Source organism: Elephantulus edwardii, unplaced genomic scaffold, assembly GCF_000299155.1.
Source record: "Elephantulus edwardii isolate Elephantulus edwardi_28Jun2011 unplaced genomic scaffold, EleEdw1.0 scaffold00491, whole genome shotgun sequence".
In the NCBI taxonomy this organism is placed as follows: Eukaryota; Metazoa; Chordata; class Mammalia; order Macroscelidea; family Macroscelididae; genus Elephantulus; species Elephantulus edwardii.
This window is the reverse complement of record NW_006400241.1, coordinates 82980-95072: the sequence shown is the minus strand read 5'-3', so window position 1 is coordinate 95072 and position 12093 is coordinate 82980. Positions and strand designations below refer to the sequence as shown.

The following is a 12093-nucleotide window of genomic DNA, read 5'->3' as shown; positions in this document are numbered from 1 at the left end:
GAACAAATAGTTTCATCCTGGAGAGGGTGAAGCCAGGCTGCTCCTTGGAGGCAAGGATTCTAAAGCTCTGTCTGACATACTTTGGGCATGCTGCAAGGAATGATCAGTCCTTGGAGAGGGACATCATGCTTGGAAAGATGGAAGGACAGTGCAAGAAAGGAAGATCCTGGATGAGATGGACTGACTCAGTGACTGAAGTAATGGAGGTTGATGTGTCAGAGATGACGAAATTGTCTCAGGATAGAGCAGGGTTGCGAGCTGTTGTACATAGGGTCACTATGAGTCAGAGTCTACTCGATGGCACATAACAACAACACCAGGTTTTAACATCCTTTTGCTTGGATGTAACAGAGGCTACTTTCTGGAACCTATACTTCACCTAGGGGCAGGTGGAAAGTTCTCTCTGCTATAAGCCAATGATTTAACGTGGTCAAATTGTTCACTACAGTTGTTGTTGTGATGTGGCATCAAGTAAATTATGACTCATAGAGATCCTATGAACAAGAGATCTCAACGATGCCTTACCCTGCACCATGCTCATGCTCAAACCCACTGTGGTAGTCAAGATACCTCATTAAGGGTCTTCCCTTTCCCAACCTTCTACCTTTGTCAGCTTGATGTCTCTCTCCAAGTCCCCTTCAAAACATGCTTTAAGTACGTGAGAATAAGTTTAAGCATCCTTGCCTCTAAGGAGCACTCAATTTGCACTCCCTTGAAGGCTTATTGGTTCTTTTGGCATTCCGGGGTATATTCAATACTCCATGTGAGCATGACAATTCACAGGCATCAATTCTTCAGTCTCCTTTATTCATTATCCAATTTCCAGGTGTATGAAACAAATGAAAATACTATGGTTTGGATTCACTGCACCTTGGTCTTTAAACTGACATTGTTGCTCTTTAGCATTTTGGAGATGTCCCTGACAGGAGATTTCCTCAATAAAACACATCCTCTGATTTCAAGATAGCTACTACCAGGGGTATTGGTTGTAAACCCTTTTAAAATTAAATCCTTGGTAACTTCAATCTTGCCTCCATCTATCATGATGCTGCCAATTGAGTAAGCACAGACAAGCCTGTGCTACACTGCGAGTGAGTATTCTGTCCCCGTCAGGCACTGATAATTTGAAAAGAGCTTGGGTTCTGTAGGAAGGTGCTGTGGGGTTGGAGGAGAGAGGGAAGCCAGCCATATTGGAAAGCAGAATTGTGAAACTGTTTGTTACGAGCAGGAAGTGAACACATGTGGGTCTGTGCTTCCTGTGCTTGTTGGTAATCTGACGCTCTTCACTTTAAACCCGGATATCTATCTAAAAGGGTTGTGTCACCTCCACTAAAACACAATTCTAAGAGTGAATGTTCCCAAGGAAGGAGAGAAGTCACCCAGAGTTTACTGAAAAACCACTTGCCAGGGGACTGTGTCACAGACCATGCAGAGCACCCAAACGGCCAGTGACAGGCAGCAGGGAAATCCACACAACAAGAAGGGCTTTCTTCGGGGCAGTAAGGAAGAGTCACCCCACCACGGTGACAGAGATGACCCAGGGAAATCCTTTCAGGACTCCAGAGCCACAGGTCAGCCGGCTCCCTCAGGCATCCCCTGCTTTGCCTGTGTGTCTCTCTGTTTCTACCTGGCTGGTAGTACCTCTCTTTCTCTATACCTTCTCATTGCCTCCCAGCTTATAAACATGTCTTTAACATTCAGACCACAAAGAACAGAGCCACTTGAGTTCCCGCAGATGGCCTCTGTGGGCAGCTGCCTTCAGGTTGGCCCAGGGGAACCGGAACACCTGAGCCTGCTCTTTATGGGTGCTGGGCCCATCACCATGGCAAAGAGCTGCCCCGGATCCTCAAAATTGCCGCCCCCTTTGCTGTCCTTACAGGAGGGACCATCCTCTACCTGCCCCCACACCCACTCATACATCTGCTCCTACCTCCACTCTGCTGGGCCATGCTGGGCTTGCTCTGTGGAATCGTCACCCAGGGAGGGGTATTACGTCCCCACAAAGAGATGAAGAACTGATGCTTTAAGAGTCTAAATCATTTCCCTGAGGTAAAATAATCAGGAAATGAGGGAAGTTAGTGTGGCTGACAGAGTGCACTGCAGCTTTCCTCCTCATATAAAGGCAGACAAGAAGCCCATTACCATCATTTAGGGTCCAAGGTCTGACAAGCCCTGTGTGACAGACAAGAATTCTCCTGGGGTTTCCGGGCTGTAATCTGAACACAGGTCACGAGGAAGCTCCTCCATGGTCACACAGTGGGCTTAAACCACAGCCTTGAGGTGCAGGTGAGCACATACCAACGGCGCCACTCCGTGCCTCCTTCACATCATGTTGCTAGAAAAATTGAGGAAATCACGGAAACATGCAGAGGTCTCCAGGGATGACAATCCACATTGGACACCTCCCTTCCTGGACAAGGTGGTCTCTTCACCGTGAACACAAAGCCTCACACTTGATGGTTGCTGCTCTAAGCATACCCTCCCTTTCTGGGCTCTCGGTAAAACACGAGCCTATCCTCTTCAGAGCGGCTGTGGACCCCTCCCCTGGCCTTCCTCAGGACACTGTGCCTGGGGGTGCCTAGAGCAGGGCTCTGTTGCTAAGCCACCCAGCCCTGCCAGGTCTCACAGGGCCACATGGGCAGGAAGCACACAAAGGAGCAAGCGCAAGCCAAGACCAGAGACCACCCTGGGATGCTGAACCCCAGAGTGGACGCACAGCCAGGCCACACTCACCTTGCACAATGCAGGCCCCGAGGTAGGCAGCATCCGAAAATGAGCACAGGAGTCGACCATGGAAGATATCTCTCTCCATTTGCAAATTCAAAAGGTATCTGTAAAAAAAAAAAAATAAAGGAGAAAGATGCATCATCAGTTTCAATCAAAAGGTGGAAGAAATGGAAAAATAGTTCACGTTCATCCTACCCAAGTCACCAGGGCTCTAGGGGACATGTCACATTTCTCACGGAGCAGACACAAAAGCTAAAGAGGACATCGGAGCTTAGAAGAGTAGGTGTCCACGGATGACTCTCTGTTCATGAACAGGCTCAGTTGTTGAGAGACATGAAACCAGGAATGAGGACTATCAACAGGGCCCAGCGAGGCCTGCTCCAGTGGGAACTCCTACAGTGACCCCACGGACAGCACTGTCACCACATCATCGGTTCATGTCATCACTCCCAGACAATGACCATGGCCACCGCTGTCACCACATCACAGGTTTACAGCCTTGGAAATCTGATAAAGTGTCACCATGAGTATCAACTGATTTGCCAGCTGTGGTTTGGTTGTGGGTATAGCCGTGACAGAAGTCTCTGGACAGTGGGCATGGTTAAGGTTATCAATTACTGATAGAAAGGTTGGAAGTTCAAGTCTATTCAGTAGTACTTTGTAAGGAAGAACTAGTAATTTACAGCTGATGGAGTTTGCTTCTCCGCTTCTCCTCTGACACACCTGGACTTCCATGAAGCACAGGTTGATGTCACAGGCAAGGGCACAGGTGCTGTCTGTTTAGTATCCCCTCCCTCACCTGGTGGGCAGACTTAACCACAGGCTAAGCAAGGGAAACCTGATCATGAATGGCACAGGCTGACCTACAGGACGAGGGAGGCAGAGTGGCAAGCAGCAGCTCCTCTCACAGAGGTCAGGCCCTGCGTGCACACAGCCACATCAACGTTCACACAGGACCAACCACACAGCAATTACAGAGAGCTAGAGACACTGGGTCTCTAAATGAAGTCCTTTGAATTTCAAAGGTCACAAAAATTTGGTTTTCAATGTCCTGTGACACACACAAAAAATCTAGTTTTGTGTTTGCATCCGTGTCAGCTTGTGGTTCCCTGTGTAAAACAGATGCAAACCCTGACTGATCCAGCGCTGTCCTCACAGTCTCTACTGGGCTCATGCCCACTGTCGCAGTCACCGCATCAAACCATCTCATTGAGGGTCTTCCTCTCCTTCACTGAATGCTTTCCCGAGGACCAGCACACACTACAAGGCAGCCAAACTCTGAGACAAAGTCTTACCACTCTCACTTCTCAGAAGCACCCTTCCTGACTTTCCTGGCAACACCACGACTCAAAAATGTCAGTTTTTCTTCAGTCTTCCTTGAACATTGCTGAAATGTCACACACGTATGAAAATACCATGGCTTTGGCCAAGAATACCTCAGTCTGTCTTTAAACTGACATCCTTGATCTTTAGCACTTTGGAGAGGTCCTTACCACAGATTTTTCCAATGCAGTATGTTTGGTTTCTCGACTGCTATTTTTCAATCACTGTTAAATGTGGATCAAAGTAAAATGAAATCACTGACAGCTTCAATCTTTCCTCCATTTATCAAGATGTTGCCTAATCTAGTGGTTGAGTTTTGTTCTCTTGATGGAGTCCACACTGAAGGCTACGTCTTCAAGCTTCAAATCCCTCTTCTTTGTCTGAAAAGAAAGTTGTGTCATATGCGTAACACAAACTGTTGACTAGTCTTTCTCTAAATCTGATGCTATATCCTTCTTAATATAGTCCAGCTTCTAGGATTATTTGTATACAGAGTAAGTATGGCAGAAGGCACAAGTCCACCGTACACTTTTTTTGATCTTAAACCATTAAGTATCTCCTTCAAACAACTGTTTCTTGGTTTTGTGTTCAGATTCTGCATGGGCACAATTCAGTGTTGTGGAATTCTCATTCTCTTCAATATTGTCTATAATTTTCCACAGCCCACATAGTTGGATGCCTGTGCGTTGTCAATGCTGTTGAATCAACTTCAACTCACAGCAACTCTGTGAACAACAGATCTGAAGCTTGTGCTGTCCCGCACTATCCTCACTGTCTTGGATTTGCTTGAGTCCACTGTTACAGCCTCCGTGTCCATCCATCTATTGGGGTCTTCCTCTTTTTTCTCTGACCCTACACTTTTTCCAGGATCATAGAAACAAACTATCTTTCTAGTATTCTCTGCTTTCAGCCAAGATGCTTCTGGCATTGGCAATGATGGCCCTCATTCTATGCTCGCCCCATAACATGGCTTGAATGTCTGGCAGTTAGTTCCCTGTTGATGTCCTTTTTATTATTATTATTATTATTGTTGTTGTTGTTGTTGTTAAGTGTCAGTAAGTCAACTTACAGGAACCTTCTACCTTATAAACAACAGGTCTGAACCTGGCCATATCCTCACCACCTCAGACACACTCGAGCCCACTGTCAGTCATTGTGTCAATCTATCTTCTTTGAGATCTACTTCTCTTATGCTGATGCTCAACGGCAGCATGAGGTTCTTTTCCAAGGACCAGCCTCTCCTGACAACATGCCCAAAGAACATGAGATAAAGTTTCACATCCTTGCCTCTAAGGACCACCCTCACTGTACTATCTCTAAGACATATTTCTTTGTCTTTTTAGCAGACTATAAAATATTCAGTACTCTTCTCCAGTGCAACAGCTCAAAAACATTGATTCTTCTTCCGTCCTTTTTATTCACTGTCCAACTTTCAGATGCATAAGAAGTAATTGAAAAGACCATGGCTCGGATCACATGAACTGTAAACTTTAAACTGACATCACTGCTCATCAGCCGTACTGCATTGGGATAGTCTGTTATCAAGGACCTAAGTACTAAGGAGCCTCTCTGCTGTCCAAGTGGTCTTTGGACCAAATCTCCGTCTGGTCTTGCCTTTGGTCATTGATGGTCATCTCTGCTTTGCTGCATTTGCCCCCACTGGAGCCCTCGCACCGGCTGGCTCACTGAGATTACAGAGCGGGCTGTGGGATGGGCTCACACCTACTGTACTGCGTTAAGCTTGTAGCAGAAATCCTTCTGAGATTTACTTTCTGTGTAACTTTCCACCTGGTGGTAAGATAACAAGGAGGAGACACAGCCTCATTTTGCCTTTAACTCTTGGTAGCTATGAATGTCTGTAAAATAAATGCATAGTTTCAGAGATCGAAACTTCCTTGGAATGATGGCTCTCAAATTTGTGCTTTAAAAACGCCTGGAGGTCTATGAAAATGCTGATTTGTGGTCATGTGTTTAGGGTTCTTACTGGAGAAGATGTGAGGGCAGGAGCTGAGAGTCTGTAGTTATAACAAATTTCCAGGCGATGGTGATGTTGCTGCCAGTTCAGGGATCCCACTTTGAGAACCTCGGTTCTAGACCTCTGTAGTACATGGTCACGGAAACCCTTGAAATGACCAAATCTTTACGTAATGAGAGACTGTGAGGTACTAGGACTGAGGCCACGTGATTTGTTTCCTATTTTAAAAAAATGTGTATATTGACTATAAAGGCCTAAATTTGTACTTTTTTATGAGGTTAGCTGTGACAAATAATTTCAAACAACCATTTTTCTGATAAATGAGAGATTCGGTCTCTAATCTCATAGCCTAGAAATCAGGTTTAGTGAAAGCTTCCTGAGAAGAAAAAATCAGCCTCACGTTATCCTAGCCCTTGATCACATGAAAGATTTTTGGAGATAATCATGGATTATTGTGGATCCAGCATAATCCACTGGGCTTTACAAATGGCCTCAGGTTCAGGATACTCATTTTGTTTTAATTCAATATCTACCAAATAAAACAAGCCTTTCTTTTAGGGTCACTCCTCCATTAAAGGAGTAACAGAACCATTGTGCCGCCAATGATGATACTGCTTCTCCACCAAACATGCATTTAAAAATAGGTCTTACTGGAAAGACAAAAGTCAATATACATTTGATTATAGTCAATTGTATGAGGATTTACAGAAGTCCCAGAAATCTAAGGAATCATATGACCACAATTTAAAGTGACAAGATAAAATAAGGATGAAAACTTTCAAATGATCAGGTTTTTGTGAGTGTTGTGTTTACTGTTCTGCTCTTCTCAACTTCTTAAGTATGGTCATGTGTGTTATAATAGCATCTCATACTTTAAATTGTTTCAAATTTTTAGACCAATCTTCCAATAAAATAAAATAAGAACTCATCAATCAAGAAAAGAAAATTATTTCAAAATAAAGAGTTTAAACTATAGTCCTAGCTGGTGAGGTGTCAATTTCAACCCACAGAAACCATGCATGTATGAGAACAAATGTGTGCTTCACAGGATCACAGAAACCACGTGTGAATGAGAACAAGTGTGTGCTCCACAGGGTCACGGAAACCACGTGTGAATGAGAACAAGCGTGTGCTTCACAGGATCATGGAAACCACGTGTGAATGAGAACAAGCGTGTGCTTCACAGGATCACAGAAACCACGTGTGAATGAGAACAAGCGTGTGCTTCACAGGATCACGGAAACCACGTGTGAATGAGAACAAGCGTGTGCTTCACAGGATCACGGAAACCACGTGTGAATGAGAACAAGTGTGTGCTCTACAGGGTCACGGAAACCACGAGTGAGTGAGAACAAATGTGTGCTCCACAGGGTCACGGAAGCCACGTGTGAATGAGAACAAGCATGTGCTTCACAGGATCACGGAAACAACATGTGAAGGAGAACAAGCGTGTGGCTCCACAGGGATCTCAAAGGCTGACTTTTCAGGAGAACAGTCCAGGTCTTTTTTCCAAGACCTTTCTAGGGAGACCTGAACCACTAACTTTTCCCATGAACTGCTGAGGACATTAACTCCTTATACCACTGAGAGATTTTTAAGTCACAATTATCTGTGGAGTATTTCACCTTTTAGTTTTATGTATTTATTTTTTTTAATTATAAGGACTTTGTGAAGAAAAACCTACTTTTGTGCAAGGGCACAGTTCTTTTCCATTCCCACCAGAAATATCAAAGTGCCCCCAACATGTCTTATTTAGACTATTTCAGTCAAGAGAAGGGGCACAGACAGAGATTTCATTGGGAGAAACCAAACTCAGTAACTAAAATTTTATTTTCTTTTACTTAAAAATGGTGTTTTCTTAGCAAGAAAAAAACCTAGCCATTTTTAATTTCCAATGGAACACACTCAATGTTTATTCTTCAAACATGATTAAAAAGAATGAACAAAGTGAACCCTTTCATAATCTTGGAACAACAACAACCAAGAAAGTATGTAGTTCCACAAATATATGTGTGTGTGTATAGTGTGTGTATGTATGTATGTGTGTATATATGTGTATATATATATATGCATATAGGCATAAGTGTGTGGATACATATATGCAGAGACAGAAAGATGCATATATAAATATGTTTATGTGTGATACATATATATGTGTGCATGCATATATATGTATATGTGTGCATGCATATGATGTTGTTGTGGATTGCCGTCAAGTTGAACACAACTCATAGAGAGCCTATGAACAGAAGGTGTAAAGCCTTTTTATAACTATCGACTTTTATCAAAGTTCATAGAGTTTCCAGAGGCATGTTGTTTAGAAAATGGATGATACTCCAACTTCCGTGTGTGTACAAAATAAATACAGGAGACATGGAGACACATTCATGAATATTTCTTAAACATTACCAAACATCTCACAAGATTGGCTTTCTGGGTTTCAATGCTGAGTATCATTGTTTTGTGAAACAACTCAGTTAACTGTCATAATAAGGTATGTATATATATATATATGGTTTATAAAGTCTTTGTTCCCAATGCAGTGAGTAATGTCTGGGTTCTTAAAAGCTTACAAGTGGTCATCAAAAATACAACAACTGGTCTTGACTCATAAGGGACAAAAGAGAAGTAAAGAAGCAACTAATCAGAAGAGAAGTCTTCAGAGCACAATCTCATCTATTCTGAGACCAGAAGAACTAGATGGTGCCCAGATAATTACTGTTTAGAACGACATAAGAGTTTCTATTAAAAGGGGTAGACAATAAGAACAAGCATTTAAATTTCTAAACATTCAATTCACTAGATTGGTTGAGATCAGAACATTGCCCAAGACTATTCTTCTAAGATACTCTTTAAACCTCAAACTCAAGTTATCTCTGGAGGTCACCTTTTAGATAAATAACAAATTGGCCCATAAAATCAAAACATTACATATAAGCAATTAACTCTTCTAAAAAACAGAACAAAACAAAACATCTATTTGAGACCAAATGGTCAAAAATCGATCTAAAGCAGATTATTACTGTTACATGCCCTCAAGTCATCAGCAATTCAATCCAAAAATAGTAATAATTACTACTATTATTATTATTAGGTACCCTGCAGTCAAGTATGACTCATAGTGACCCTATAAACAATAGACAATCTCTGACACACTCCAGCCCTCTGCTGCAGTCACTGTGTCAATCCACCTGGTTGAGGGTCTTACTCTCCTTGACTGTCCTCTACTTTTCCCAGTATGATGTCCTTCTCCAAGAATAGCCTCTCCTAGCAACATGCCCAAAGTATGCGAGACGAAGCTTCACCATCCTTACTTGCTTCTAATGATCAATCTGGCTTCCTTCTCTCCAAGATATATCTGTTTGTTTTTTTTCTTTCAGCAATTCCTGGGATAGTCAGTACTCTCCTCCATAACTCAAAGGCACCAACTTTTCTGTCATCCCTATTCAATGTCCAGCTCTCAGATGCATGCCAAGTGACTGAAAAGACCATGGTCTGAATCAGGCACACCTTAGTTTTCAAACTAACATTACTGCTTCTCAGGAATTTGGAGAAGTCCCTAATTGCAGACTTTCCCAGTGTAATACATTTCCTGATCTCCTGACTGCTGGTGCCATCTGTATTTATTGGGGATCTAAGTAAGATGAAGTCATTGATAGTTTCAAGATTTTCTTCACCTATCATGAAGATATTTTCTTCACCTATCGCCTATTGGTATAGTGGTGAGAATTTTTTTTTTACATTATGATGTGATCCATATTGAAAGTTGCAGTGCTTGAGCTTCTAAAGCAAGTGTTCCAAGTCCTCCTCACTTTCAGCAAGCAAGGTGTGTTATCGAATATTGAGGAGTTATTGAGGAGTCTTCCTCCAATCCAGGGAAAACTAGATTACTGGAAAAGATATAACCATAACAAAAGGATAAAAATGGTGACACAGTGTGAAAAATGTAAACAATACTGCTTAATAAATTATATGTTGTTGTTGTTATGTGTCATCAAGTTTCCTGTGACTTATAGTGACCCTAGAAACAAACAGCACTAAACCATGCCCTATCCTAAACTAGTCTCACTATCTCTGACACACATAACCCCATTATCACAGTTAGTCAATCCAACTCATCCAGGGTTGTCTTCTCTTATGTTGTCCCTCCACCTTTCCAAGAATTATGTTCTGCTACAAGGACTGGTTCCTCCTTGCAACATGCCTGAAATAATGTGAGATGGCGCCTCAAAATCCTTGCCTCTGCAGTCTATGGAATGTTCAACATTCTTCTCCAGCACAACTCAAAGGCACTGGACCTCCTTCTGTCATCCTTAGTCATTGTCTGGCTCTCTGATGCACAGCAAGTAATTCCAAAGACCAAAGGAAAAGGAGCACCTTAGTCTTGAGACTGACCTCGCTGTTCCTTAGCACTTTGGAGAGGTCCCTGAAAGCAGATTTTTCCAATGCAATTCGTATTTTGATTTCCTGACTGCTAGTGCCAAGAGTGTTGATTGTGGAACTGAGCAAGCTGAAATTTTTAACAATCTCAATCTTCTCTTCATCTATCATGATGCTGCCATTGGCCCAGTGGTGAGAATCTTTGTCTCCTTGATACTGAGCTTCAATGAATATTGAAGACTGCAGTCCTCAACCTTCTGCAGCAAACACTTCAGGTCCTCCTCATTTTCAGTAAGTGAGGTTGTGTCATCTGCATAACGCAGGTTGTTGATGAGTCTTCCTCTAACCCTGATGCCACACTCCTCCTCATAAAGCCCAGCCTCCTGAATGATCTGTTCTGCATATAGATTGAAAAGATATGGAGACAAGACACATTCCTGATATACCCTTTTCCCAATTTTGAAACATGCAGTGTTTCCTTGCTCTGTTCTGATGACTGCTTCCTGTTCCAAGTGGAGGTTTTACATGAACACAATCAGGTATTCTGGAATTACCATTCTTCTCAAACTAACATCACTGCTTCTCAGTAATTTGAAATATCACATTTTCTCTTAGCCACACTTCATTGTAATCCACACAGTCAAATGCCTTTGCATAGTCAATAAAACACAGATAGATATTCATCTGATTTTGGCTGCTCTCTGACATTGGCTATAATGCCATGGTCTCAGCTTGAACTTCTGGTAGTTCTCTGTTGATATACGTTCCAATTGGGAGTTTTTTAAATAATCTTCAGCAGGATTTCACTTGTGTGTGACATTTGTGATTGTTGTTGTTTTTGTTGTTGTTGTCATGTGCCGTCGAGTACTGTTCAATAATTTCCAAACTGTTGGATTACTTTTTGGGGGTATGGGAGTAAATATGGATCTCTTCCAGTTAGTTGGACAGGCAGCTATCCTCCAGATTGTCTGGCAGAGACTGGTGAGTATGTCCAGGGCAGCATGTGTCTGTTGAAATACGTCAATTGACATTCCATCACTTCCTGGGACTTTGGTGTTTGGTTCCCCCCACCTCCCCAATTCCTTCAGAGCAGCTTGAACTTCATCTTTCATCACCATTGCCTTCTGATCATATGTTGTTGTATGAAATTCTTCCATGTCAGCCAATTCTTTTTGATATATTGACTTCTGTACTCTTTCCATCTTCTTTTGATGCTTCCTGGATAATTCAGTATTCTACCCATAGCATTCTTAAATATTGCCACTCAAGGCTTGAATTTGTTCTTCAGTTCCTTCAGCTTAAGAAATGTCAAGCGAGTTTTTCCCTTTTGATTTTCTGACTTTTGCTCTTTGCACATTTCATCATAATAGTTTGCTTTGTCTTCTTGAGCTGCCCTTTGAAATCTTCTGTTCAGGTCCTTAATTTCCTGGATTCTTCCCTTGCTTTCACTTCTTGGCACTTCTGACATTCATTTCAGTCATTTCTTCCTCCTTTGTCTTTGCAATTACTTTTTGCTTTCTCTGTGGATGATAGCAATTATTAAATGAGAACTTAATTTGCTGGTTAAATTTTTACCTAAACCATAAAACATTCTCTTCAGAAAAAAAAAGGAAAGGAAGAATATATAACATTTCCATTTTGTGTAACTACAAAACTCTTAGCAAGATATAACTCCGGTACACTTGTTT

The 12093-nt window shown here is 42.2% G+C and overlaps 1 pseudogene; it reads right to left on the bottom strand.

Annotated features, from left to right (window-relative positions):
- The window catches only part of LOC102865518, a 193763-nt pseudogene that overhangs the window by 119725 nt on the left and 61945 nt on the right, over positions 1-12093 (bottom strand).